Raw genomic sequence first — 27,545 nt, 5'->3', positions numbered from 1 at the left:
TCAAGGAAGCAGATTACAAAACTGCCTAGCAGTAACTATGGTTATCTCTTGGTAGAGTTGTGGGTTATTTTAATTTTCTCTTTGATAACCTTTATTTTCTAATTTCTCAACAATGAACATGCATAAACTTTATAATTAGAAAAAATAACAATGAAACTCTCTAAATATCTTGTATGTCTAGTCCTCACTGACCTGTGTGTCTAGAACTAGGTAACATTTTCATTCATATGCAAATTATGACTTTGTCCCTACCTGCCCGTGAAGGAATTAGGCTCCTCAAACTGCTCTTTGGGTCTTTATAAGAGTCTTCTGGTACTTTCCTTCTGTGCATCTCTTTCTTTCGTTGTGACTTCCTTGTCAAGCCAAGGTGTACAGGCAGGCGCTCTTATAGTACAGGGTAAGTAGCCTTTCTTGGGTGACATTGCTGACCTGCCCTGGTTAGGGGAGAGGGGTGCTGCTCCTTCCTTTACCCCCTTTCCTTAGCATGTTTTAGGATCATTCTTCAAATTCCCCAGAAGCACAGCTGAGAATAAGGCTTTGGTAAAGCCTTGGAGCATTGGAAGGGAAATACATTCTAGATGTTAGCATATATCTGTGACTATATGGTATTACCCTCAAAACACACAGAGCAGGGCTACCCTCAGAATCCCCTTCCCACTGCTTTACTGTCCACCTGCCCAGCCTCTCCCCACTCATACCTCCTGGAATGTTCACAGCTATTTAGGCCTTAGAGTTCACATCTGCAGGCATCTCAGAGAGACCAAAGTGCTTCTCCTTCATTCCAAACTAAGGTTCACTTCCTCAGGCCTCATTTCTGGTCTCAAGTGGTACCTTCTGAGGATGATTGATAGAGAATATCTGCTCCCTTGGAAAGAATTTCAAGCCCTTACCCTCAAGGGAGTGTGTCCAGGTCCTCTAATTCCAACAACAAAATGACTATAAATTATCTAAAAATCTATATGTTACATTAATTCTTTCTGGAGGTTTCAGTCTTAAATTATTCTATATATAGGACCTCAGTGGTCCAGTGCAAGTTTCTCTGCGATTTCCCAGTCTAGTTCTCTTTACTGTCTCTCATCCATCATGAGGTCAAGATCGGGTTAGTGTGACCTTTATCTCATCCTCTCCAACATGTTTTCTTTAAGCAGTCAGGAAGATACACACGCATATGTGCACACATGTTCGCACACTCACATCTTCATAAGAACAAGCAGCAGGTTGTCTCCATCAAACAGTATAGTAAATGAAATGTTTCCCTGAAAAAAACAAATGTGAAGAATCTGGCTAAAACCTGTACCCCACGGTTTACATTACCAAACAGAACATTTATTTTCTCAGTTGAAAACACCTGCACTCAGTTTACTTCACATTTTTCCCCAAGAACAATAATGGGTGGGGACTTCCTTTACATTTGTGTCACTAAAGGGGTCCATTTGGAACAACTATCTCAAATCAAAGGAACAGTCTCCCCCAAAGGTAAATTCAGATCTCTTACTTGTTTGAGAGAAAATTGCCTTGGTTTTGAAATGACAGTTTTCCAGCCTATACCTAAGAAAGCTTTAAAAAAAAAAAAAAAAAGAAGAATCTGAAGGTAGACTTTTAATTTCATCTGGACACCCTTTTACACCAGGTGTTTAAATTATTTATGCATTAAAGTTGACTTCATGGGCCATGTTTCTATAGGACTTGATTTCTGCTGTGACTAACCTAAGAAACGAATGACCAGGCAGGCAGCAGCAATTGAAAATGGCTTACTCTCTTTTTCTTCTCTGGTATCATTAGCAATTTGGAAGCTGCCTTTAGTGCTTTAATCCAGAGGAGTGACTGGTGTGGAGATTCCCAGAACCAGGATGGCCTTACAGGTACTGAAGTGGATGTGAGACGATGCAGGGACTCCATTCACTTCATTAGTCTTCACTGTCAGTACAGTCAACCAAGTGGCTGGAAATGCAGCATCTGAGAGAGTCAGCATTCCTCAGCTCTGCTCAAATCTCTTTAGGTCTTCCATGCTCTAGGAACTGGAATGGAAAATTGGAAAAAGAGCAGAGGAGAAAAGGCCCAATGAAGAGATATTGTATGTATGGGTGATTCATTTTGATAAAGGAAAGCTGAGAATAACTTCAGATGAGTTTCAACTAACTATTATGAAGTTGATTACAAAGAGAGTTTATGATTGGAAGTATGTAGAGTCAGCACAAGAAAGAATGAACTTGTGTTGCCCCAAGAACGATGTAAAGAAACTAGCAACAACTTCTGATAATAAATGTGATTTGGTACCACAGGAGGGTGTGGCGTGCTACCCACAGTTCTATATGCTACCACAGCCAAGCCAATTTCCTCTGAAGTTTGATACCTATCCTCCCCTCTCTTGGGTCCCTTAATCAAGCTTATCTTTTATTTCTCTTTAAAAAATACTGTCCACCCTAGTCAGGGTGGTCACCTTATTTCATACAGCATATAGTTACCTATCTGCCATACCCCTATGGCTTCCTTACAGGTAAAGCCACCTCTTACACCCATCTAAGAGTGATGTGTCCTTCAAGGCCCAACTCACACTTCCTGTTCCTGCATTGGCTGTACTTGAATGTCTACTCTAAAGGTCATATTGCATGTATTTTAGCTCGTAATTGTACATAGTAAATACTCCTTCCTTTGTGTGCTTATAACCCTTTTAATATGTACAAGTCATTTGTCATCTGCAGTTTTGCAATATTAATTTCTGTTTTATGTCCATTCAGTCATTCAATAAACATTTATTTATTGAATACTTGCTTTAGTCCAGGGACTCTGCCTGGCATTGGTAACAGGAAGAAGAGTAAGGCAGTGTGTCTGATCTCAAGGAATTTTTGTGTTAGTGGAGAAAACAAATGCTAACAGCACTGTCTGATTTGGTATGTGCCTTAAAAGAAGTATGAAGTGAGTACTGTAGACATCTTAGAGGAAGAAATGCCTAACTCCAACAGAAAAATCTTCATGGAGAATGGGCTGGATCTTAAAGAATGAATTGGAATTTTCCAGGCAGAGAAGAAGGAAGCATATGCCAGGCAGAGGGTACAAGATGTGCAGAGGCAGAGTCATAAGAGGGTGTGATGTCCTTGGTGACTGGTGAACTGAGCAGTGGAGTTTAGGCACATGTCGTATGTGTGTGTGTGGTTTGGAGAGTGGGAAAGAAGATTAAAGTGATAGCCTGGGGCCAGCCTGTCAGGATCCTTATCTGCTATGTGGAGCTAAGAAGTTTGTACATTTAGCTTTCAGAGTGCTGAAATTTATAAGAAAAGTTCTGACATTCAGATTTATTTGATAAGAAGAGAATTCTTGTAAAAAATATGGATTATGGACAGAGTGGAGAGAGACTGGTGGGAGAGAGCCAGTTATGAGACTGAGTGTAGCAGTGAGATACAGAGGAAAGGCTGGATTCTGGAAAACAGAGAAAAAAGAGGAGAAGAACGTTTTGTAGATGTGGTAAGTTCAGTTAAACTGCATATGCCAGCAGGAGATGTTCAGTAGGCAAGTAGAAATTAGGACTTTATCTTAGGAGAAAATTCTCTGCCTTGGATGGAGATGGGAGCCATAACCTTGGGGCCATGGCAGTAGAGGGTAGATAAGATTACTTTACAATGAGTGAACAGCCAGAAGGGAAGGAGGCTAAGAGGACAGATGCATGATACAGGAAAGTGAGGGATAATTATTAAAAGAAGTTCTCAGAATAGGCAGAAGGGCATAGAATCCAGTAACTAGATAAAAGGAATTCTCCCTAAAGATTGGTGCACCCTATTTGAGGAAAGGTGAGAATTGACAAACTAGAGTAGTAAAGCAGTTTGAGAGTAGAGACTATTTCATTCATATATATATATATAATATATATATATATATATATATAAATATATATATATAATATATATAATATATATTATATATATATAAAAATTTATCCTTTATTGCTCATATGACATTGCCTTACATATAATAAGTCCATGATAAATGTCTGTTGATTTACAATAGTTTACTTTTTCTGTATAAAACTCATCTATTTATCTTTCTTACACTTGATCTGTTTTCTCACAGTGCCAATGCTTTCTAGGTTTAATTCATAGCAATTATTTCATAAATAGTTATTGTTAAATAGTTCCCCGTTTTGAATTTATTGGTTCCTAGGGGATGGGCTACTAAATACTTGCTACTCAAAATGTGGCCCACAGAGTTGAAGCATCAGCATCAAATGGAGCTGGTTAGAAGTGCAGAATTGTGCCCCCATCCTAGACCTACTGAATCAGAATCTTCATTTTTACAAGGGTCCCAAGTGAACTGAGTGCACATTATAATTTGAGAAGCACTGGATTATAGACACCTTTCAGAATCCTTTCCTGTTCAGACCTTGTCCTTTGCTTTTTCATTAGAATCTCACTATGACTCCTGCAGGATCATTTTGGTGCTTCCAAGAACTGTTGCCCCTTGATATACTGAATTTTGCAAAATAGCAGGTGAAATTGTATCCATTCAACTGAGGTTCTTCATGTCATTGTGAAAACTTAAAAGATCTATAATATATTCATTTTGTAGTCACACAAAGAAACCAACATTGATATTATAAATATATTATGCTACATAGAACTCCAAGGGTTTGTTTTAGGTAAAACTTAGAAATTCTCAGTTGTGTATCTGCTTCATTGCTGTTTTCTCTCCTACTGACATATAATTTGCAAAATCACCAGTTCCACCTTTTATGATGTGAAGAGTAAATCAAAAGCAGGAGAGAAGGACAGACTTCCCTGAAGAGTTGGAATTCCAAGTAGAAGAGGAAGCAAAAATAGTGGAAGGGACAAATCTAGGGATGCATGCACCTTCCATTCTCATTGGTTCTTATACAAGAGCATTTGGCTCGGTTTCCAGTGAGCAGTGTGACTGCCAGGTTTTTGTGTGTTCAATTGATTTTATTGCTTTGCTTCACACTTTTAAAATGTTTGCAACCCAAGACCTTGTGTAATTCTGGGTACTGATGCATGAGTGTAAAGATCTTTTGAAAACAGTTTGTTACAAATAATAAAGTGCCTTACCCTCATTTTTAGTATTTCATCTGGTACTTTGATTTACACTATCACTATATGAATAGTAACTGCTGGACTTGCTTATAATAAATTGGAGAAAATTGTCTTTTGTCATAATTGTTGCTTCTGTTTCTAGAGTCTCAACAGAAACCCAGTTGTAGGTGTATCTTGACGGTGTCCAACATCTACTTTATTGGTATCATTTGTTTTCAAAAAAGGAGCAGGATTTCCTCTTGCTGGATTAAAATGTGTCTTGAAAAGTAAAAGCAAATTATGCTGAGCATGGAATTTTAAACCTGAGTGAAAAACATCTGAACACTGGGTGTTCATCTTCCTAACAAGCTTAGCAGATGGGTGGGAAGTGATGTTTGCTGTTTATTTCCTCAACATATCAATATGTGAGGATGTGGTGTAAAAGATGGTTTTCCTGCAAATGAGCAAAACCATGCCAGAAGAGTACAAGCAACGTAGTTTGTACTCTGAAAGACCTTTAGAAATTGGAGGGCCACTATTGACTTAAAATCTGCCCAATGGTTTTTACTCATCAAATTCTTAGAACGGTTGTGATTGGGGTTGAAAAGATGTAATTGTTTCTGCTACTCATCTAACCATTTCAAGAGTACTTTATTAAAGGGTTCTTTCAGGCAAGGAACACAAGGACAACTGAAAGCTATCTGCATTCATGGCCTTTGAATTAAAAAAAGAAAGACAGAAACTGTAAATCTGAGCCACCGAAAGATGTAATGCGTGTCAAGTGATTTTTCCAGACTTTTAGCATGTATTTTTGTGACCAGTGACCTTTCTTTGGCTGTCAATCAGTTAAGAATTAGGCCACAGTCATGGCTTAATAGTCAACTGGCACTATTTGAGAATAGTTATGGAATTAGTCATAGCAGTGATGTAATGATTTCTGCAAGAGTATCACCACTGATAAAGGGGAGTTATTAGGAAAGGTGAAATGGCTAAGTAGAATATAAAATCCTGATAATTGTCTACTTCTTTTTTGGAATACGTAAAACTTTCTTGTCTTTTTAAATTCTTGGTGTTAGTCCAAAACCTTTATTCTTCCTTTGTTAATTATTGTTTCTCAATGGCTCTTGTTCTTATGGTATTGATCATGGGTTGCATACATTTCCTGGAAACTAATAAAAATTCCTCCAAGCCAGGTGAAAGTTATCTTATCATCCCAAGGAGAATAGTGAAGTGGCTTAAACGTTGAAAGATTCATGTTCCTATAGGTCAAGGTTAGACATTTATAGTCACCATCTTGGTACTAGTGACCTATAAAATTTTAATCGATGCCTGGGACTGAGAAAACTGGATGCCTTAGATACCCATTGTATAACTTATTCTTTGTTATGAGTTTTCATCATCTTGGTGCCTCTGGGATGGAAGAGTGAATATTCTAAGGCACTTACATTAGGAGAAATGTTTTCATCTCAGTTATTGAGTTGAGAGCAACACCTTTAAACTGAGAGGTAGCACTGGCCGTATAATAACTTCTAGAGCAGAGAGAGGGTGACTGTGTCTTCATTATAAGGCTAAAGTTATTATAAGAAATCAGATCACACTCAAATGAATGGGAGGAACAGGAGTTTGTCATATAGATCAGACAGGTGGTCTTTGGAAATAAATAAACCCATGTGGTGGCAAGGTGTATTTTTACCTAGGTTAGAAGAAAACCAGCCATAGCTAGTATGAAACCCACCATTATTTTTCCTGGACCAGAGATCGACTTTAATCTAGGTAGAATCAGTTTTCCATGAAGCCAGCAGAATAGAAGCAAAGGCCATGGACATTCAACAAATACGTGAAGCTGTGCAATTTACAGGATGAAAAACCAAACCAGGGAACTGGGAATATGTATAGCTATCTAAGCTGGAGGAATAATAAGGCCAGTCAGTCCTCTGGAATTTCCTCTTTTCAGAGGGTACTAGAGGCACATTTTGTAGGGCAGAAAGGAGGAGGCTGGTGCTTGGATTATACAGGTTTTATCCAGGAACATCTAATTCCTTCGTCCCAGAGCTCCCTAATGTGTCTCTTTTAGTGCTGACCACATTTTGAAGTGTAAAATGCAAATGATATAATCGGGCCATATCGTAACAACAGAAAGTAGCCAAGAGTTTCACACTATTTCATGATCTTAAAGATTAAACGATTGAACTTTCTTCTGAAAATCATTAACAAGAAGTTAATGCAACAGAGATCCTTACATTATCTCTGATCCTCAGGGGAAAGCTATGCAATGGTTTGGCATTTTCTGTTTCTGACCCAGAGCCACATCCAAGTACACCAATCCTACTTTTCAACAGCATACCCTCAAAAGGAAAAGAGTAAAGATGCCATGGGAGCAACGTAGGGCAGTGAGCACTGGGGATGGGGTAGGGGGGTCTATTTACGTTTTAATTATGTTTCTTTTATTCTGCATGTCTCCATGTCCCTTATGTCAAATGGACCAGCTTTACTGTTGTCATCATCATGGTCCAGCTGTCCATGTTTCTGATTTCTGCTGGGAGACACCACTTGGTTGGGTGACTCATTTGTATTTCCTTTTCTAGCTTTCTGGTCTGCTCCACTCTTGGATCTGGATGTGTTCTTAATTTCATTTGAGTCCTTGCTCTAGCCCCATGTAACCCTCAATGATTGCTCCTGGCCCATCTCTCAGGAAAGAGGGATTTGGACACTATCTATGTTGTCACATGGTTGTAAGGATCGATGAGATGGTATATGAAGAAATCCCATTCCAGTTGAATGGGTGAGGGTCCTCACAGACAAGATGGCAATGGTGGGTAGTGCTACTCTTTCAGGTCCAATCAAAGGACCTCCGTGGTCAATGACTGCTTCAGAATAGCACAACTGGCCAACTGTGCTAAAACAACTACAACAATAACAACTGAAAAATGTCCTTAAATTAAAAACTCAGGGAATTCCCTGGTGGTCCTAACCCTGTAGTTAGGGTTCTGTGCTTCCACTGCAGGGACCACGGGTTTGATCCCTGGTCAGGGAACTAAGATCCCACAAGCCATGCAGCATGGCCCAAAACAAAAACAAATCCCCCAAAAACAAACAAACAAAAACTCAATAATCTCTGTTGTATATTAGAGTTTGTTAAAATTAATCAGGATGGCACGTATTGGGAAGTTCAAGCATGTAGTTTCCTTCTCCTTTCTCTAAAAGGGAAACACCTTAAAAATGCTTTTAAGCCTCCCAAATTATGGGAGTTATATATAGAAGTCAAATTCAGAGAGCAAGGCCTTCAATGGCATTTACCTGGCTTATGGTGAAAGGATTGCTTTTTGTGTTTGTCAGAAGAGGAGAAAACCTCATGGTGGATGCTGTGAAATCCTAATGTAATTATCTTAACAGTATTCTTCACATATGGCTTGTGATACTCATATTAAATCTGTCAAGTAGTACAGTTGCTGTTGGCACTGTTAATATGAATTCATTAATGTTAACCTTTAATCCCATTTTATAGCTAAACAGACCTTTTAGATGCTTGATTACTTCTCAAAAAAAAAAAAAAAAAAACTGAGATTTCTACCAGTCCTTGGACAAGTGAGTATAAGTGGACAGAGCACAGGTTCAGAATTCCTGGCTCTGCCAGGTGTTATTTGAGGGACCTAGTCAGAAGACTCTCTGGATGTCTGTTTTCACATCCAATGGTATTACAAGCTCGAGATAACTTTTGGAGTTTAGTAAGGATCAGGAGAGAAGGTAGAAATAAGCCTGATGGAGAAGGAAAATAGCGTGATGGAGAAAATATGCCAACTTTTAAAAATTAATTAATTAATTAATTTTTTTGCTGTATTGGGTCATCGTTGCTGCACACGGGCTTTCTCTAGTTGCGGCGAGTGGGGGCTACTCTTCGTTGCGGTGCACGGGCTTCTCATTGCGGTGGCTTCTCTTGTTGCGGAGCATGGGCTCTAGGCGTGCGGGCTTCAGCAGTTGTGGCTCACAGGCTCTAGAGCAAAGGCTCAGTAGTTGTGGCGCACAGGCTTAGTTGCTCCGCGGCATGTGGGATCTTCCAGGACCAGGGCACGAACCTGTGTCCTCTGCACTGGCAGGCAGATTCTTAACCACTACGCCACCAGGGAAGTCCCTCTGCCAACTTCTTAATGGTCTGTCTTTCATTATAGGTTCCATGTCTTGAATCATTTTGGTCTTTCAAACTTTCGTCTTTATTTAAAGTGTTAATTAATTCCCTTATTCTTTTTGGTTATCAAAGGCCTATGTAATGTTGATGTTCTGAGCACCCTGAGATGTAAATCATATATTTACTTTCTCTAAAGCAGAAGAGTTAACCAAACATTCAATCACGAGTATCATTTTTTAAAAAAAAGTTGATTCATTATGCTAAAATTGACTGTTGGTGGTTTGTAATATTAAAAATATTTTTAAAGTTTCCCAAACCTTATTACTAGATTTGCAGATTTTTTAGCATGTGAGGACCTCAGATTGATAAGCACCCAGCTAAAGTTGGTGGTTTTTATATTTATCTATAATCTTTTTATCTATGTATATTCATATATGCATGTGCTTATATAGTACAAAACTCTTTCTTAAAAGAAGTCATAAAATGAGACCTCCATGTGTAAAGAAGGTAAAAATATGGCTGGCATGGTTGAAGATCGCTCTCCCTTTGCCTCCTATCATTGCCTTTTAATGGCTCCTAAAGATGCCTCAATAGAACTCTTGAGGTCTAAGGAATACAGTTTGAGATTCACTGGGCTAAGAGATAAAAAGTGACTAAGGGTACTTTGACAACTCCTTAACACGGTATTCTTAGTCCTCTTCCTCACATGCAGATGATAGGTAACTGGGACAGTTGTAATGGGTCAAAAGAAAAAGAGAATTTCCCTTTGCTTTTTCACTTGTGCATCATCCATTTGTTACTCCTGAAGAGTGTTACTCAAAGTGACTTTGACTCCCTCTTCCCCATCCCATTTGCCTACAGATGTAGAAGACTGTAGTCTGATTATACTTCACAGGCCTGCACTAGATGATTGTATGAAGAAACCAGGATATACTGTTTTTCAGAGTTCTGTATTCTGTGGAACTGTGGAGTTAAAAAGAAATTTAGGGACTAATATGGACTGCCTAATGTTTTATTTTGCCAAAAATGGATACTTCTAAAAGCAGCTACTAAAGGATACTTCAAGAAGCTTATCACTTCATAAAAGAAAGGACGTTTTTAATAACAAAATATTAGGAAGACCACAATCTCGGAATTGTTTGAGTCAATATTGAATAGAGAGAAGAGCACTTTCTTTTTGGAATAAGACTTGGGATTCAGCCCCATCTCTGCCAATTATTACCTATAGGACAAAGGCCAAGATAACTAATCTTTCTGATCCTCATAATGTAAATGAAAATGAAAACGAAAACATGTACCCCTCATGATCGTCAGAAGGTAACCAATGAATAGATTCACATTCCTATGGTGTTTGGTACGTGTAGTAGGTGCTCAGTAAATATCTATTCCCTCCCTCCTGCATCTCTTTCTTTCCATCTCCTTTTATTTACCCCAGAGGATTGTTTTGATAATCAAGTAAGAAAACAATGAGAAAATGCTTGGTGAACCATAAAGCACTATTTAAACGTAAGGTTCAGGAAATGTAAGTTGATTTGCTTTAAGCACACGCATTTTCCTTTTTAAAAGATGTGTGGATAAGTGGCACAGTAACCCTCAGGAAATGAACGTAGTGCTTTTGTCTGATTCCTAAAGGACACACATGGCCTTTTGGATGAAACTGTATGTAAAATATAGATGTTATTTTAATAAATACTGTCAATATAGTACACATATTGTTTCTTTTGCATGTTTTTAAACAAAGAACATTAGCCAGTCACCTCACAGGTTTTCCTGCATGGTCTACAAGGTGTAGTTATAAAGTCCATTGGAGTTGTAAAGTGTTTGGAGTTAAGCGCTATCGCATTCAGTCTTACCGAGCTATTAGGGTGTTTTATAATGGGATGTAAATATTTGTGGCCTGTTTGAGAATAACCAAAGAAAAGTGCTTTTCATTATTTTACTTCATATCCTATTAGCCAGACATATCTTTAGTGTTTCAGTTCTTTCCTGGCTTGGGAAGGTGATGTCAACATTTGTACAGTATGAGGCTGGGAAGGAATTTGGCTACTTTTTGTTACTGTGTCAAATTGCCCAGGAGCTACTTTGTCTGACAGCATGCCTGGTGAACACATATTACATTTTCTCTGTCTTCTGTAGGTTCCAAGTAGAGCTGGAAGAATTCTTCCATAGGTACATCATGAATAATAATTGTCCACAGCTAACAAAATACTCTTAATTTTTGCAGGGAAACCTGGGAGTATCCCATTCTAAACCTGGTTTGCATACCTCTCAGACATAGTTTAAAGTTGAGAAAAAGTATTTCTGCTTTTAATTCTTTTCCCTTAAAGAAAACTTGAAAAACAATTACACTTGTTTCTTCAAGAATCAAATCCTGTCTTTAGGAATCAGTCTTGATTCTGAACTTTTAGTACACATCTCTATTATAACAATTGGAGGTAGTTAATTTAAATGAACTTAAGCTATTGCTCATCACTATTATGAGCATAGGAAAGTTTGAAACACACACTTTTTAATAAGGAAATAAGTAAGAAAAGCTGATGCTATTTTCATGATCACATACTGTACTTGAAAACATCTAGTTATAGGAAACAGGAAAGGTTAAATATTCAAAAATAACCATTTAAAACCTCTTTGTTCTCAAATCTGTCACTACAGTTTTTGTCAGATAAATTTAAATCCTGGTAATTGGTTTATGCCAAAGGACAGAGGACAGTCATTTCAAAGCTTTCCTGTTCACAGACTATTAAATTGCCGGAAATAACAATCACAACAAAGTGACACATAATTTAGAAAGAATGCAATGCATGCTTTTAATCAGAACAACAATAACAACAGAAAAAAACTACTAATAACAAGTATGGAAAAGCTAGTATAGTATTGAATCCAGCCATAGTCACAAATAAAAAGCAACTGCTTGACAAGGACAGCTGTGAATGATCTATGTGCCCTTCACATCCTCCTTCCCCTCAATAAAAGCGATATTCTCATTGGAAATATGGTTGCAAATGCAAATCACTGACTTCTTGAAAGACCATGACGGCTCTGTAATAATTATCAAATCGGTCCATTTTAGATCTGCAAAAGAATTCTTTTAGATATGAAGACTTGAGAGCAACTGTGAAGCTGTCTTTATTCAAATCCTTCGAAATTTAAAATGGTGATCTTAGACCACCAAGAACTACAAGACTCGCCAACTGATGTTTATAACAACTTAGCCTTCCTATTCTTCATATCTGATTTTATTAAATGTCTGTCAAGGAGTATATTTAACTTTGATGTTTCCAACAAGAATTCATTGTCTTTAACTTTTATTTTATGTTTTAACAGGCAGATAATGAAAAGAATTATTCGCATGTTGAATTTATACCTCAGGGTATCTCTGCAAAGAAAAGAAGTGTGAAGTTATTGTTGTGGTGTGATTTCCCGTCTGAATAATAAATTATATCGGAAAAGGTGGAAATGTCATAAAAATGAGGTTGAAAAGGAATTTTCAACATGATTTTGATAGACAGATGAAAGCATTTACTATTATTTACGAAAGTGGATCTATTTAAAATAGACCCCTTCTCAATATAGGGTAGTTAAGAACTTAAAAGGAAAACAGGGCTACTGTCATGTGATTTCCACGTTAGAGAGTACTCTATGAAGAAATTCCTTCATTTGCAGCCCAGCAGACAAGACCTGGCATACCCCAAATTTTTTACTTATTTATTTATTTATTTATTTTTGACTGTGTTGGGTCTTTGTTGCTGTGCGAGGGCTTTCTCTAGTTGCGGCGTGCGGGGGCCACTCCTCATCGCGGTGCGCGGGCCTCTCACTGTCGTGGCCTCTCTTGTTGCGGAGCACAGGCTCCAGACGCACAGGCTCAGTAGTTGTGGCTCACGGGCCCAGTTGCTCCGCAGCATGTGGGATCTTCCCAGACCAGAGCTCGAACCCGTGTCCCCTGCATTGGCAGGCAGATTCTCAACCACTGCGCCACCAGGGAAGCCCCCCCAAAATTTTTAATGGAAATTAAGAGGCAGTCAAGCTGATTAAAAACATAATACTTTATTTGCTTAGAAGTAGCAAACTATAAAAATCAAGCAAAGTTTCATTGCAAAAATTTATTGTTTTTAATTTACTATCAACACTTTTAGAGTTAAATTACTTAATTTGAATTCAATTCATTAAGTCAATAAAAGTGGGATAAAATAAAATAAATTTGTTGTTTTCCAAACCAAGAATCAAACTCTGAAATTGGGTGGGTCCTTTCTGCCAATTTGGGAAATAGGACAGTTTCAGCCTGCAAACTCTCACGTTCTCATTAAGTATATTTAATGCAAAGTTCTTAGCAATGTCTTGTCCAGGTGAAAAGCAATTTCACTAACAACAACAACAACAACAACAAAACTCAAGGAAGGATTTCCATAGTTACTTTTCTCACTAAAACCATTTCTACTTCTGAAATTTTCTCACTTTGGACCATTCTATAATATAAACATTTTATTTTCTATTCATTTTAAAATGAATAGCCATGAATAGCCATAGTGGGGTATAATTTACATAGTATAAAATTCACCCATGCAATTCAATAATTTTTAGCAAATTTACAAAGTTGTGCAATCATCACCATGGTTCCAATTTTAGATCTCTGTTCATGTTTACCTTGTTTTAATGTTTCTGTTTTTTTAGTATGTTCTCTACCTTCTTGTCTATGAGGTAAGAAGGGTTTCAATAACTGGATAAAGGAAGAGGGGAAAGGATGTTATAGGCAAAAGGGTTAGGATTCATTCATTTGTTTATTTGTTTATTCATCCATCCATTCATTTAATGGTTATTGAGTCCTTAGTATGAGCCAGACATGACAGTGAGTATTTGTAATAGAAGATTTTTCAGACATAGTCTGGTGGGTGGATGAACAATTTAGCCTTATTGCCACTATAAACATGACAAGTGTTATCACTGGGGCATGCACAAAGCATAATGGGACTATATAGAAGAAGCCTAAAGACAAATAGATCAGGGTGGGCTTCTTGGAGGAAGGGCATTTTGAAGAATGAATAGACAGGACCAGGCAAAAAGGAATGGCTCTGTGCCTGTCTCTAAGCTTATTGATTTGGGGCATTGAGCAGGCATACCAGAGCCTGGAATCCAGGCCGGGGAGGTGAGAGGAGAGGTAAGGATAGAAAAAGAGGGATCCGATCCCAATGGAGCTGTGAGAACAGGTTCACAGTACGTCTTCGCTTGCAGGCAAGAAAATTCAGATTACTTATTAGATTTTCCTGATTATGAGGATTTGAGAAACATCATACATTTTGACATTAAGCTTTCTTCAGGGTCACTGGATGGAAATGCCCAAATCTAATTGGGATTTTATGTTAGAAACTAGGGTTCTAATTTTATCTTTCAAGATCAACATATGATTATCTATTCATCTGACTTCCATATAATTTACCTGTAATTCTAAGTCCCTGACTTTGTGTGTGTATGTGTGAGAGAGAGAGAAACTGATAGAATTTGGTAATAAGTTTGATATGGAGAGAATTTCTAGCAATGTTTCTCAATTTCAATATTTAAGTTGACCCTGGTCATTATTATAGGATTTACTCCCAAAGTCTATGTTTTGAGGAAGCTGAGGGAGGGACCCCAGTATGGACTCCAGGGCTACAAGACTAATACCCTGCTTAGTGTGGAGCTATATATTCTTTGGGTGTTAACACAGCAGATCTAGTATCTGCTTGGACACATTGTGTGCTTCTCTGTATCTCTCACAGCCTAGAAGCCTCAGTATGTATGGTTTCAGCTGGCTGTGGATAATTAGGGTGTCTGCTTCATGCACTGACCCCCTGGGAGGAGAGCTGGTTCAATCCATTGGTATGGATTGTTCTCCAAGTGCAACATGATGATCAATTACTGCCCATCCTGTTAAGCAGATTGTTGTCTCAAGATAACTGAAACACACCTAGAGTCTTTGACTAGTCCATCCTCTGCCAGAAATGTGAATGCCATCCTGGCCAGGTGAACCTCTTTAATCAGAAAATATATTTTACTCCATGCAATTGACTACCCTTTTGGTCAAATAAAATCAGTATTTCCAATTGAGATCCAAAAATGGTTTCAAGAAAATTTTTCTTCAGAGAGAGCAAATTCTAAATGTGCTTGGTCTTTTTCATCACTGAATCTACACACCAGGAAACGCTGTGGATGAAGGTGGAAAGGCCAATCCCTCTTATCTCGTCTGACGCTAATAAAGCCGTTAACAAGGTTCAACTGGAACGACAATGGATAAGGAAAGAAGAGCTGAATTCCTTAAGATCAGTCCTATTAAGTTACACAGATGTCAAGTTTAATCAATCTGAAGACCTTAAGGACTTTGGCAAATGTCCTTTTTTTTATATCTTATTGCTGTTTTCAGTTGTTGCATCATCCTGTTTGCATAAATATAATTATCTTTCATATATATTACATCATTAGGGAAATTTTTATTAATTTATCTATCTTATAATAGAAAAGCTTCCTAGTGCATTAATTTTTTTTTTTTAACTTAAGAATGAATGTGCCCACAAGGATTAAAAAAAAATCCCATACACAACAATTTATATTTAAGATAGCCAAGTAGAGTTGGATACTATATATTTTTATGGTTTGAAAAAAAGCAATTTAATGCATGCATGTGATAATAGGTAGGCCTGTTGTGCCTTTTGTTAAGAAAGTAGGACACTTCTTTCAACTGTCATTTAAAGGTTTTATTGCCAGCTGACTCTCTCTAGCTATTTCTTTCTCTAGCGGCTGATACCTGGGAATCTAATGTTTCACAATTAGAGATTTGTTTCCTTGACTTGTACTTTCCAGCTCAAGTGATTACAATCTCAAAAGAAGTCACACATGAATCCTTACAAGTTTAATATATCCTTTTCTTATAGTATATTCTTATGGGTTGAGGACAGAGCATGAAAATAATGACATTAGTAAGGGTTGAGGTGGTGGAATAGAATTGATGGAAAGAGATAAGTAAAGGAGTAAAGGCAGGGGCAGGGGGCTTTGAAAAGTGACTTCATGATTCTGCCTGGGCTTTGGAGTCATTAATTCTACCCATGAATATTTATTAAATATTGACTCTGTCCTCAGTACTGTGTTCAGAATTACCTACCATTTTCCCTTTGGTTGGACTGTACAGATGGTTGAGTAAGTAGGTAAGTAAGATTGTGGAGATTGTGGATTCAAGGGATAAGAATAATCTATAAGAACTCTTCTGCCTTTAGCTCCCTGAAGTGGGCCTGTAGTAGTAGGCCTCTGTTTTGTCTCTATAGAAATAAGAAGATAAACCCTTTCTGCTCACCTCTGGTTAAAACTAACAATTTTTATAAGCTTAAAATCTGTATTCAAACTGGGGTTGGATAAATATTGCTTCTATTTCAGATCCTAGAGCACAAGGGACTCCCAAACTTTAGGAGCCTCACATTCCTCAATGAGGAGACTTGTTGTACCTTCCTCACGTGGTGGATGTAGATTTTTCCTAAGACAAAAATGTATTTAAAGTGTTCTGTATATAGTGCCTGGGACAAATGAGGAAGCACCCAGTAAGTGATGGATGTTATTGTTGCCTACACTGGCAGGAGGAGAAACACAAGAGAAAAAAACATCAGGAAGTGAGTACGTGATCTAGCTGCGGGGTGAAGAGGTCCTGGTTAAGGTGAAGACTGTGGAAATGGGAGTGATGTTACTTTTTAAAAGTAGAATTACTTACCGTACAGACAATATTACAACAATAGTGCAAGAAATCGAATCAAAGCAAAAGTTACCTTAATACAGTTGTTACCTCAGATTCTAACAGGCCTTTAAAAAATTTGTTCATGTGACCCTCTCCTTGTTTACATGGATACATAAAAACATAACCATTACAGATACAATTTTGTATTCTCTGCTTTTTCCCTTATGTAATTAAATTACTGATTTATCTGATATTGTATACTAAATTGTTTCTAGATCTTTTCATTCTAATGAATCTTGTGGCAATGAAAATCTTTGTGTTTTGTAGTTGTGCGTCTTTAAGGCTGTCTCCTTAGAAGAAATTTCTAGGGTAGTAATACTGGGTCAAAGGATAGGAGCACTTTATGTCTTTAAGGTTATTGCCAAATGGCCTTCCAAAAGGGTTTCCCAATTTGTGCTGCCACTAGCAGAGAATGGATGAATGAACACTTTTCCTGACAGCCTCACTGATGATGTTAAGGCAGTATCATTATTTTTAACTTTCCCTCTGAAATATATGTAAGGTATCTCTTAATCTGCAGTTCTTGGGTAGCTAGTAAGGTTGAATATTTTCTCATGTTTGTCTCCTAACTGTATTCTCTTTAATATAAAATTATTTGTTCTGGCCTTTCCGCACTTTGATGTTGGAGCATTTAAGGGGCAAAGAAAGGAACCTACTGTGCTCCGACTTTGTTCTTGTCACTTTAAATGCATTATCTCATTTAATCTACACAGTACCTCAACAAGGTTGGCATTCCTACCTGCATTTCATAGATGAAAGACTGAGCCTTGAATAAATTAAATTTCATGCCCAAAGTTGAATTGCTGGTAAGTAGCAGTTGTTAGATATTTTTCCTTATCATTTTATATGAGTTTTTATGTAACATAAATATTAACTCTTTGGGGAAAATATTTTCAGCAAATATGGATGACAATCTGTTGTTTTCTTTTTTCTGAAATTATGCTATTTTTGTTCTGCAGAAGCTTAAAATTTTCCCATGAAGTGATGGATTGGAGAGATACTGGGGTGGTAGATTGGGCCTCAGCTTCTGTTTTATTTCAGTACCAAGATCAGTTCAGTGAGGATTAGAAGCAGCCAAGAGACAGAACTGTAAGTGGATCATTTGCTAATGATTCTACTATGGAAAGTGTCTCCCAGCCTCTCCCAGGATTTCCCACAGGGTGGGAGAGTGGCCTGTGAGCCTGTTAGAGGTCATTTACAGATGAGCTATTCTCCAAAGCTGCTTGCTGGGTGGTCTCTGAGTGGTTAATGTGTGGTCATGATATTACTGCTTTCTCCACTCCTGCCAAAGAATATAGAGTCCCATGACAGGCCACATATAAGACTGTTGGCCCTCCCAGTAGGACCAACAAGGATATATGGCTGGTATCCAGTACCAGCAAGGTCATTAGCTGTTGAGTTTAGTATTATTTCTATTCAGAGGAAGGACAGAATCCCATTGAAATGGGTAGAGATGCTAAGAGATTGTAGCTATGTTGTTAGGAGCATCATTTGGAAGTTTTTCAATGGCCTGGCCTAGAAATGGATGGTTTGGATTAGGGTGGGGACAGCAGTGCCAGAGGATGTGTTTTGGAACAAAGGAATTTTGAAATATTCCTTCTAAGGCAGAAGGGCTATATGTTACATGGCTGTTTAGAATATCTCAATCATATCACTCAATCTGGTCTGCCTCGTCATGCAGTTGACTCCAACCCAGTTGTCAAGGGGCATGATGTCACCCCCAGGCCTGGGTCTAGTGGGATGGGAAGATCCAGAAGCTTCCCCTCTCGGAGGCTCAATCCAGAAAATAATTAGAAGAAGCCTTTTCAGCAGGGGAAAATTGAGCCCTGTAAAGTCAGGCCTTCAGCCAGCATTGCCTGGGCTATTAAGTTCTGCCCAGCTCAGCTTTGCATACACTGTGGCAATGTCTGAAAAAGTGCTTTTGGCTTTTACCATCATCACAACACAAGATATTTTTCCTGACCAGTGAGAAATGGCGGCAGTTTTGTTTGTGTGTTTGTTTTTTAATCTCTCCCTGAAAGAGTAATGCCTATTCTCTGATCTGGGGTAGGACAGAATTCCCAGTGTCCCAAGCACTCCATTTTTCAGGTACTTCTTGGACCAGGGGCTTTTGAACAAATGGCATCCAAGTAGAAATACATTTTAGAAATGTCCTTCTCCCTTGTGTCTGTGTTACCTTCCATAACTCTGATTGCATTGTTGGTCTGGTGTCTGACCACAGAAAGCCACAAAAGCACAGGGGCCTCACACAAAGAGAAAGTTGCAAGAAGTGTATGGGGAATGGTTGATGACATATTTTTATCTACATCCTGCCTACAATTATGTGAATTTTTTTTTTTTTTTCCCATCGTAAACTTGAGCTTGTAGAAACCAATAGGAAGGAAGCTGAATTGGCTGGAGCAAATTCAGTAGTGATGGCCAGGACACCCAGAAATCTGATACAGCTACCAAGATGAGCTGGCCTGTGAAACCTTGTGGTTAATTGGTGGGTGGCTGGTGGTTATAATACTTTCTGGGCTCCCTGGAGGGATTGGAGCCACCTCCCAACAACACTACTTAATTACATACAAATTATAATTTTGTCTTCACATTCTGTCTCACAAAATGAATGGTCTCCATCATTTGCCCATAATATGTGGTCATTATTTCAATTAGCTCATTGTTTTCTCAACTGCCTCTTTTTTATATGCATGTCAAAGTTGGTGTTTTCTCTCTTGGGGTTCCTCAGTTCTCCACAATATAAGCCTCATTTGTTTAAGGCACTTTATATCTTAAGCAAAATGCATAGGATTTGCACTCAGGGGCTTTCTAACTACTTTTGATGATGATGGTGGTAACTGCTGGCCAGCTGTCCCACTACTGAAAGCCAGAACCCACCATATTCTGGTGGCAAGCATTTCAAGGCCTGCACATCACACCACAGGCTGATTGTAACCTTAGGGCTAGTTAATCCCAAATACTCTCCATTGCAAACTCCTCTCCTGTTACTAAGATGTCCCTTTCATCTCCCAACTTCCTCCTTCCTGCATTCCTGTTATTTATAGTATCCCAGGAACAAACTACTCCCAAATTTCTCAAAAGGATTTACAGTTGCTACTTGCAGTTCCTCACCCAGCTCACACCTCCATCCCTCGCAGCCTGTGTTCTGCTATAACCCCTGTCCTCCCAAAGGTGGACAGTGACATCTTTGTTCAGTCCAAGTCTGCTTCTCAGTCCTTTGCTTTTTGACTGATTTTTCCCTGTTGGTCCCCTTTACCCTGACTCTTAGGTTCTGAGACAGTTCATTTTCTCTCCTTCCTTCTCTCTAACTGCTCCTTCTTGGTTCTCTTTCTTCTTGTGGCACGAAAATATGAGTGATCCTCAAGTGCTTACTTCTCTTGAACATATTCTCTCAATGACCTGACAGAACGATGGCCATGACTATCACCCTTTGGACAATGCACGTATCTCCACTTCCTGCCACAAATCCTTCAAGCTTCAGACTCACATGCTCAATCTTTTGCTTGCTCTTCCCCTGCACAATCTGCTTGACACTTCAGACTCCACGTGCCTGTCATTTAAAATAACTTTTCCCCCGACCGTGTTCCTTCTGACATCTCCATTTCTGTTGATTCTGCACCAGCTCCCAAGTACTTCAGAGTGGACTTTTCATGTGGGAGGCAAGTTCTGTTTGGGCAGTCTCTTAAACCCTCATTTTTATTCCCGTTCTTATAACTATATTTTACCTCCTTTTTACTTCTTGCCTGCATTTTTGCAGCAGCCTTCTTGCCAGGATCTTTTATTTCCCATCCCAACACACCTGAGGCACACTGCATATTGTAACCTTGGCTTGCAAAGGCAATGATTCTCAATTAATAGTGTGAATGGAGCAGAAGGGGTATTCTCCGATAGGAGCCATATCAAAATCTTTGGGATCAGAGTGTGCTGTTTGAAAAAACCCTGTATGTGAGAGATTTGTATATGCCCCAAAGGAGAGGCATACACCTCTCCCTGTCTGCCTCTACTACCTTGAACATCATTCTTTTAAAGATTTTATGTTCCCCTTTTTTATGTGCTGCTGGCATATTAATTTTCTTGATACTCAGGAAAGATTAAGATATAATTCTTTCCTAGCTCAAAAGCCTTTAATAGTTCTCTGTTGCCTACTAAAAATTCTAAACATTTTAACCTTACATCCTTGACAAACCTTATCATTATGACTCCTAAATTTTCTTCTATACCTACCTATATTATAGCCAAACTGAGAAATTTCTCTGAACACCCCTAGGCTGTTTCACCTCTCTTTGGACCACATCATCCCTCTGTTTGGAATGCCCACTCCCTTTACCTCCACCTGGTGAAATTACACATAGATCCAATATCACTTCTACCAGGATGTCTTCCTGCTCCTGGGGCTTGAAGGACCAGAGTGGTCCTTGTGATCTCCCACAGGACACTGTTTGCAACTCTCCTTCAGCACTTGTGTTACAGTTTTTTGTAGAGGCATCTTTTCTCCTATAGCAGAGTGTAAATTTCTGGAGAGCAGAGATCCCATTCCCAATTTTCAGTACCCAGGACTTTAGTGAATTATATCTTGGCTGTCTGTAATATAGAGTTCCTGATTTCTGTTTTACTCTTTATTTATAATTTATTCTTCTACTCCAATAAAATATTTTGAAGTGGCTTACTGTAATAAACATAAACAACTCAGGACATGAAAATAAAAATTTAAAACCAATATTATAAACCATTTAGATCAGTGGTCAGCAAAGTACAACCCATGGCCCAAATCAGCCCTCAAAGTGTTTTTGTAAATAAAGTTTTATTAGAGCATATCATGTTCATTTGCTTATATATTATCTATGGTTGCTTCCATGTTACAGTGGCAGAGTTGTGTAGCCATGACAGAGACTGTATGACCTGCAAAGCCTCAAATATTTACTATCTGTCCCTTTACGAGAAGTTTGCCAATCCCTGATTTAGATCAGTGTTGCTTAACTGAAGTGAGGAGAGGAGGAAAAAAGAAATAGAGGGGAATGTGTAGACTCAGGATAATCCAGGGTAAGAATCTATGTGAGAATCCTCACTTTTGTAGAAAATCAGTTACTGAGGAGAATCAGCCATTTTTCAAGGTGACATCCTTGCTCAATACAAAGGCCTTTTTCTGGACTTTTTAGTCACTTCTGGGTCAGTGCCTTATTTGTAGTGAATCAGTGTTACTGATGAGCCTATGCTGTATCTTTCTAGTGTGGTAGGGAGAAAAAAACAAACAGAAAAAAATTGATTTAGAGAGAGGGGAGGTATTATTATACCAAGAGCTCTCAGTGTGCTAGTTATGGGAACTGAATAGTAAATTTAGTTCTTTGATTCCTAGCTGCCAAAGCAAAAAGCAAACATGACAAGTTAGGTAGCTCTCCTTGGCTAACATATGGAAGTATACCCATTTGCTAAAAACAAAAAACTTCTCAATGCTAAAATCAAGAAGGACTTTTTGAATTGTCTCAGAGAGACATAGGAGACAATATGTTCAGCTACAGTTTTGCAAGAGATCTAGCCAATATATTGAAATGGCCAATTCTCATAACATGAAATTGCAGTTCAAGAAGGCTTTGTTAGTACAGTCTAGGGACCTTGGTTGTTGATACCCTAACTTGTTATAAGAATAGAGCTCAGAGTAACTAGAGAGTTTGGTGGTTCATGTGTTTTGCAACTGGAACATTAGTTGGCTCTGGCAGGCCCTGAATATAGGGCAAATAGGTGTAGAGTTCCAGCGAGTGCTGGGAGTATAGGTTTTCTGGCATGATGAATAAAGAGTGACCCATAAACTGGAGGCAGGTGGAAAAGCTGACATTCTGGTATGAAAACAGAGAAGGCTTCAGCATTTTTGCCTGGCTGGTTAACCAGCACAGCTCCACATCGTGGTAGGTAGAAGAGATGGGCACCAGAGCAATTTTATATAACTGTGTGGGTACAGTAAAATAATTGAATGAAGGATATTGATGACAGCAAATAAATCATGAACTATCACTTGAGTTTATATGATTATTAACAGCTGCAAAAGTCATCTTATAAAGTTATTCTGGAGCTCAGAAAACTGAATGATATCACTCATTGTGCCTGTTTATTATTGCAGAGATTATAGGTGGGTTTTATCTTAAAGAATTAACATTTGCCATCTTTTTGCTAAGCCTCCAGAAAATAATGCAAATTATAAATATGCCTGTATATTACCATCCCATATAAATAATTTTGAAGATAAGAAAATCAAAGCTTATATTACATTGAAAATATATATCTTGACATGACAAATGTTTTCAAAGGTTTATGGAAAATTTTTGTCAAGTGAACGTGAAATTTGAATTTCCTTTTTTCTTTATACATAATGTATGCTAAGGTAGCAAAACTACTTGGTTTTTTGCATAAGGGAGTAGTTCTATTTTAATGTTCCTTTAAGAAATTCTGAAAAAAGGTGGTTTTGGTAATTCAGTATATTTTGGATTATTTCATGGATAGAGTTATTTGGATAGAGTTATAGTAGGTAAAAGGATATATTAATGAAATGATTTTATGAACATATTCATTAAAAATGATTAGAATGTAATTACTCAGTCTAGCAGACCCACATTAATCTTATTCACATGACATTTGTTCTTCCAAGCAAACTGAAGGCAGGGATGTCTCAGATTAGTTTTCTATGGGGTTTGCAAGTTGAACCTCTTGGCATGATCCATATCATGGTAGCCATAGACAATGGTAGCTCTCTGCTCATGGTACAGCTGTCATGTATATGACCTATCAGGTATGTGAAGATTTTATCCTAAGTGCAATTTGAACCTCCACCCCCCCCATGGAAAGTGTTTAAGTAAGGGAGTGGCATGATTAGAGTTGCATTTAGAAACATACATCCCCACATATAGAAAGGATTGGAGATGGAAGTGAGAGGTCAATTAGAAGGTCACTGTAGCTGCCCAGGTGAAGGATGCTAATAATTTGAACTTGATTGTCAGCAGTTGTTGAAAGGAGCCAGGTATATTCTGGAGACAGAGTCCACAGACTAGATGTCGGGCCTCTCAAGTCAAGGCTAACTCTGAGGTTATTAGCATGGACAATGAGTATGTATAATGAAGTCAAGTGCTGAGGTAGAGAACATTGAAAGAGTGGCCAATATGAAGTGGGAGGGGATATCAAAAGTTGAGTTAGGACTATTTGGAGATACCTGGGAGACAATCAAGAGGAAGCACCACATAGTTGGATATGCAGTTCTTAAGCCTTGAACAAGAGGCTAGGCTGGAAATATATATTTGGGAGCCTTTTCATATATTTGGAATATAAAGCAACAAGAGTAAATGAGATTGCCTAAAAAGAGAATAATATGAGGAGAAAAGAATGTCCAGGACACTTTATTTCAGGTGAAAGAGGAAGAGCCAGCAAAAGAGATTAAGGAATAGCCACAAACAGATGATAGCAAAACTGGAGGGTGAGGTGTAATGTTAAGGAAGCCAAGAGAAAGAAGAAAAGAGTGAGTGGTCACGTGTATTGAACGCCAATGAGAAGTTAAGAATGATGAGAATGAAAAAAGTCCCAGTCACTCAGGCAATATGAACAATTCTTATCAAAGGGTGGTTTTTTAGTGTAGGAAGATGCCTGATTGGAGCGGATTGCAGAGTGCATGAGATTAAGAAGCTGAGGCCAAATGTCTAACTTTGAGACTCTTGGCTGTACAAGGTCCTAGAGGAAGAGGACAATAGCTAAAAGAAGATGTGTTTTCCCCAGACTCCCAGGTTGGAGATACTAGATCATCTTTAAATGATGATGGAGAGGAGCTTGAAGGTTGATGGTACTGCAGAAAGAGGGGCTTATTGATAGAGTTTCTGGAAGGTTGGAGGGTTTGGGATCTGGAGCCTGTGTGTAAGTCTTGACCTTTGAAAGGGGGAGGGACATTTCTGCATTGCAATTGAAGGGAAGAGCAAATGGTTACAAACATAGCTTTTGGTGTTGGAAGAGTGTGTTCAAATTCACATTGTGCAATACTTATAAATAAATACTCATTATAGTCATGATTCATAAATAAATACTCATAATCATGATTCATAAACATCAATAAAAAGAGGAAGATTGGCAAAGTGTAAATTGGAAGTAATTCTATGTAAACATCAGTTTTGGTGCTTGTATTTTCACATTTTCAAACAGAAATATATTTAAACTAAAGCAAATAGATCTTTTCTTGCATCTGTACTTCTGTTGAGTGGTTATTATATTGTTGTTGGTTCCACTTTTCTCTTTTGGCTCTGATCTGCAGTACGTCAGTTTTCTATAATCCTACTGAATGGGAGAAAAATCATTCTCTGTACATAAACTTTCAATGCTCATAAAGGTATTCATTTGTAATATTAGAGCTGTCACATGCCTTATTTTTCATCTCACAGTGCAATTTACCTCTATCTGTAGTTGTAAAAAGGGACAAACTTAATTTTACTCTTCACTCTTCTGACAGTTTTAAAGTTACATAAAAGTAACATTGCCTCCTCTGGAAGTTCTAAAATGTTGCCAGGCAACCAATCTATCAAGAGTAAGGAGATTGTCTTTAAATTCAGTCAGGTGGTTTCATTCATTCCTGTAGCAAGACAACTGCAAAATGATATCCTAATTTCAGATCCTATTGGGTACAGTCTTTTGAGATGCTTCTGGCTCCTCCTTTTCACACACAGGTAGACTTGGTCAGAGCAAAGTTACATTCTGGGCCCCCTTCCCCTGCCTTACCAGCATTCCATGTACAGCCAGATTATTATAGATTTTCTGTGGCTGAGCCTGTATTCTGCTTGCCTACAGTTGTCTTACACATCACAATAATGGTAATTACTAAGACTTATTTGAATAGCATTTTATAGGTTTACAGTTACAGTTTTCAAGGCCCTTTCACATGTGTTCCTCCTAACATGAGGGAGAATGAGTAGTGATTAGTTATTTTCCTGGATAAAATTACTGAGGCACAGAGAAATTAAAATGGTTTGTCCAAAGCTATAGATCTATAACTGCTAGAGCCAGGACTTGCATCTAACTATTCTGTTTTCTTATATTCCCTGTTTCTTCAATAACATGATGGAAAGTACAGAAACTTCAGAATCAAGTAGACTGAGTTTCAGATTCTAGCTTGGACTCCCTGAGCTTCAGTTATTCTGCCTAAAAAGTGGAAAAACGATACTGAAGTTATATGATTTTTTCCTATGGAATAAATGAGATAATGTATATAAAGTCCCTGATAAAATGCAGGCATACAGTAGGACAAAATAATCTTTTGTTATGTTAATAATAGTTGAATTGATTGCACTCGGGGGCTAAGAAATCAACACAGAACTATGAGCACTTGCATTCAAATATATCTCTTGGGAGGATTCTGATTTTAACCCCCCTTTGGTTATAGTAGCACTTTGAGTCAGTTTCCCTGTGTGAAAATCAGGGGTTATTGGATGTAATTATACCTATTCTTCAGCATGTCATCAAAGATGATATGATTCCAACCCATTTTAAACAAGTGGTAGATCTCCTTCAAGGCAGTCAAACATCCCTGCATGTCTCTTCACCTCATCCCCTTATCACCTCCCTACTCTCTTCTATCATTCCAAGCAGAAACGGAATTGGAGAGCTGACTATTTTCTCTGATCTCTGTAGAGATGGTTGGTGTAGTAGGCATTTGAGATTTGTTTGAATTCCTAACATTCCCCTTTCATGATAGTACACAATTACATTTTTTGGATTATTAAGCCCTTCATGAGTGGTCTTGGTGGAAATGTTGTTTATGGCTTCTGATTTCTACTGTGGAAGGGTCCACACTTTTCCCCTCCCCATCTTCTAATACCTACAGTTGACTGATCTGCCACTCTGTGGGTGGTGGGGGATCTTTGAATCCCGAACATGTTGCACTGGATAGAATAAGCAGTTGGGGTCATTCATTCATTATGGTGGTGCGGTGCTGCTCAAATTCATCCTGTGTTGGAATCATGACTGTGGAGCCTCCCTCCCAGCCCTCTGGAGTGCTTGTGCTTTCCATCTATTCTCAAGTCTCCCATCAATTCTGCAAGCCCTCTGATATCTTTCTAATAATTTCCCTTTTGCTAAATCCATCCCGAGCTGGTTTCTCTTGTTTGTTACTGAGAATCATAATTATGTTTTTTGTAATTGATGGAGGTAATCTAATCACACCATACAGTGTTGTAATGAGAAAAAAAAAGGTGTTAAAAAGAATGAAAATTTGTAGCCATAATAATCAGAATTTTGTAGTAGTAAGGTAAGTTATTGTAACTGATTCTTTGATCCAGTAAGCATGATGTCTTGGGACCTGGCTTTGAGTTCTTTTTCTGTCAGTACGTACCTATGAAACCCTGGAAAAAGCCCTCCACATCCCTGGGTCCTGATTTTCTTACCCATAAAATGAGGGACCAGAAATGGAAAAGCTCTAACTTTTTCATTTAAAAGTTCTATGATTCTAAGCATTGCTTGAAGACCAACTCTGTGCCACATGTGTGCAAGCTGTTGAGTTGGTTATAGAAGTAGTAAGGGCCCTGAGAGTTTACAGTTTTATTGTGAGGACAGCATATAATTACAGGAGGCAAGTACATATATTTCAAGGTTGAGTATGAAAATATATACCAAAATGGATGGTGCTGGACATGTGCAC

Source organism: Eubalaena glacialis, chromosome 1 (genome assembly GCF_028564815.1).
Source record: "Eubalaena glacialis isolate mEubGla1 chromosome 1, mEubGla1.1.hap2.+ XY, whole genome shotgun sequence".
NCBI lineage: Eukaryota > Metazoa > Chordata > Mammalia > Artiodactyla > Balaenidae > Eubalaena > Eubalaena glacialis.
This window is presented reverse-complemented; position numbering follows the sequence as displayed.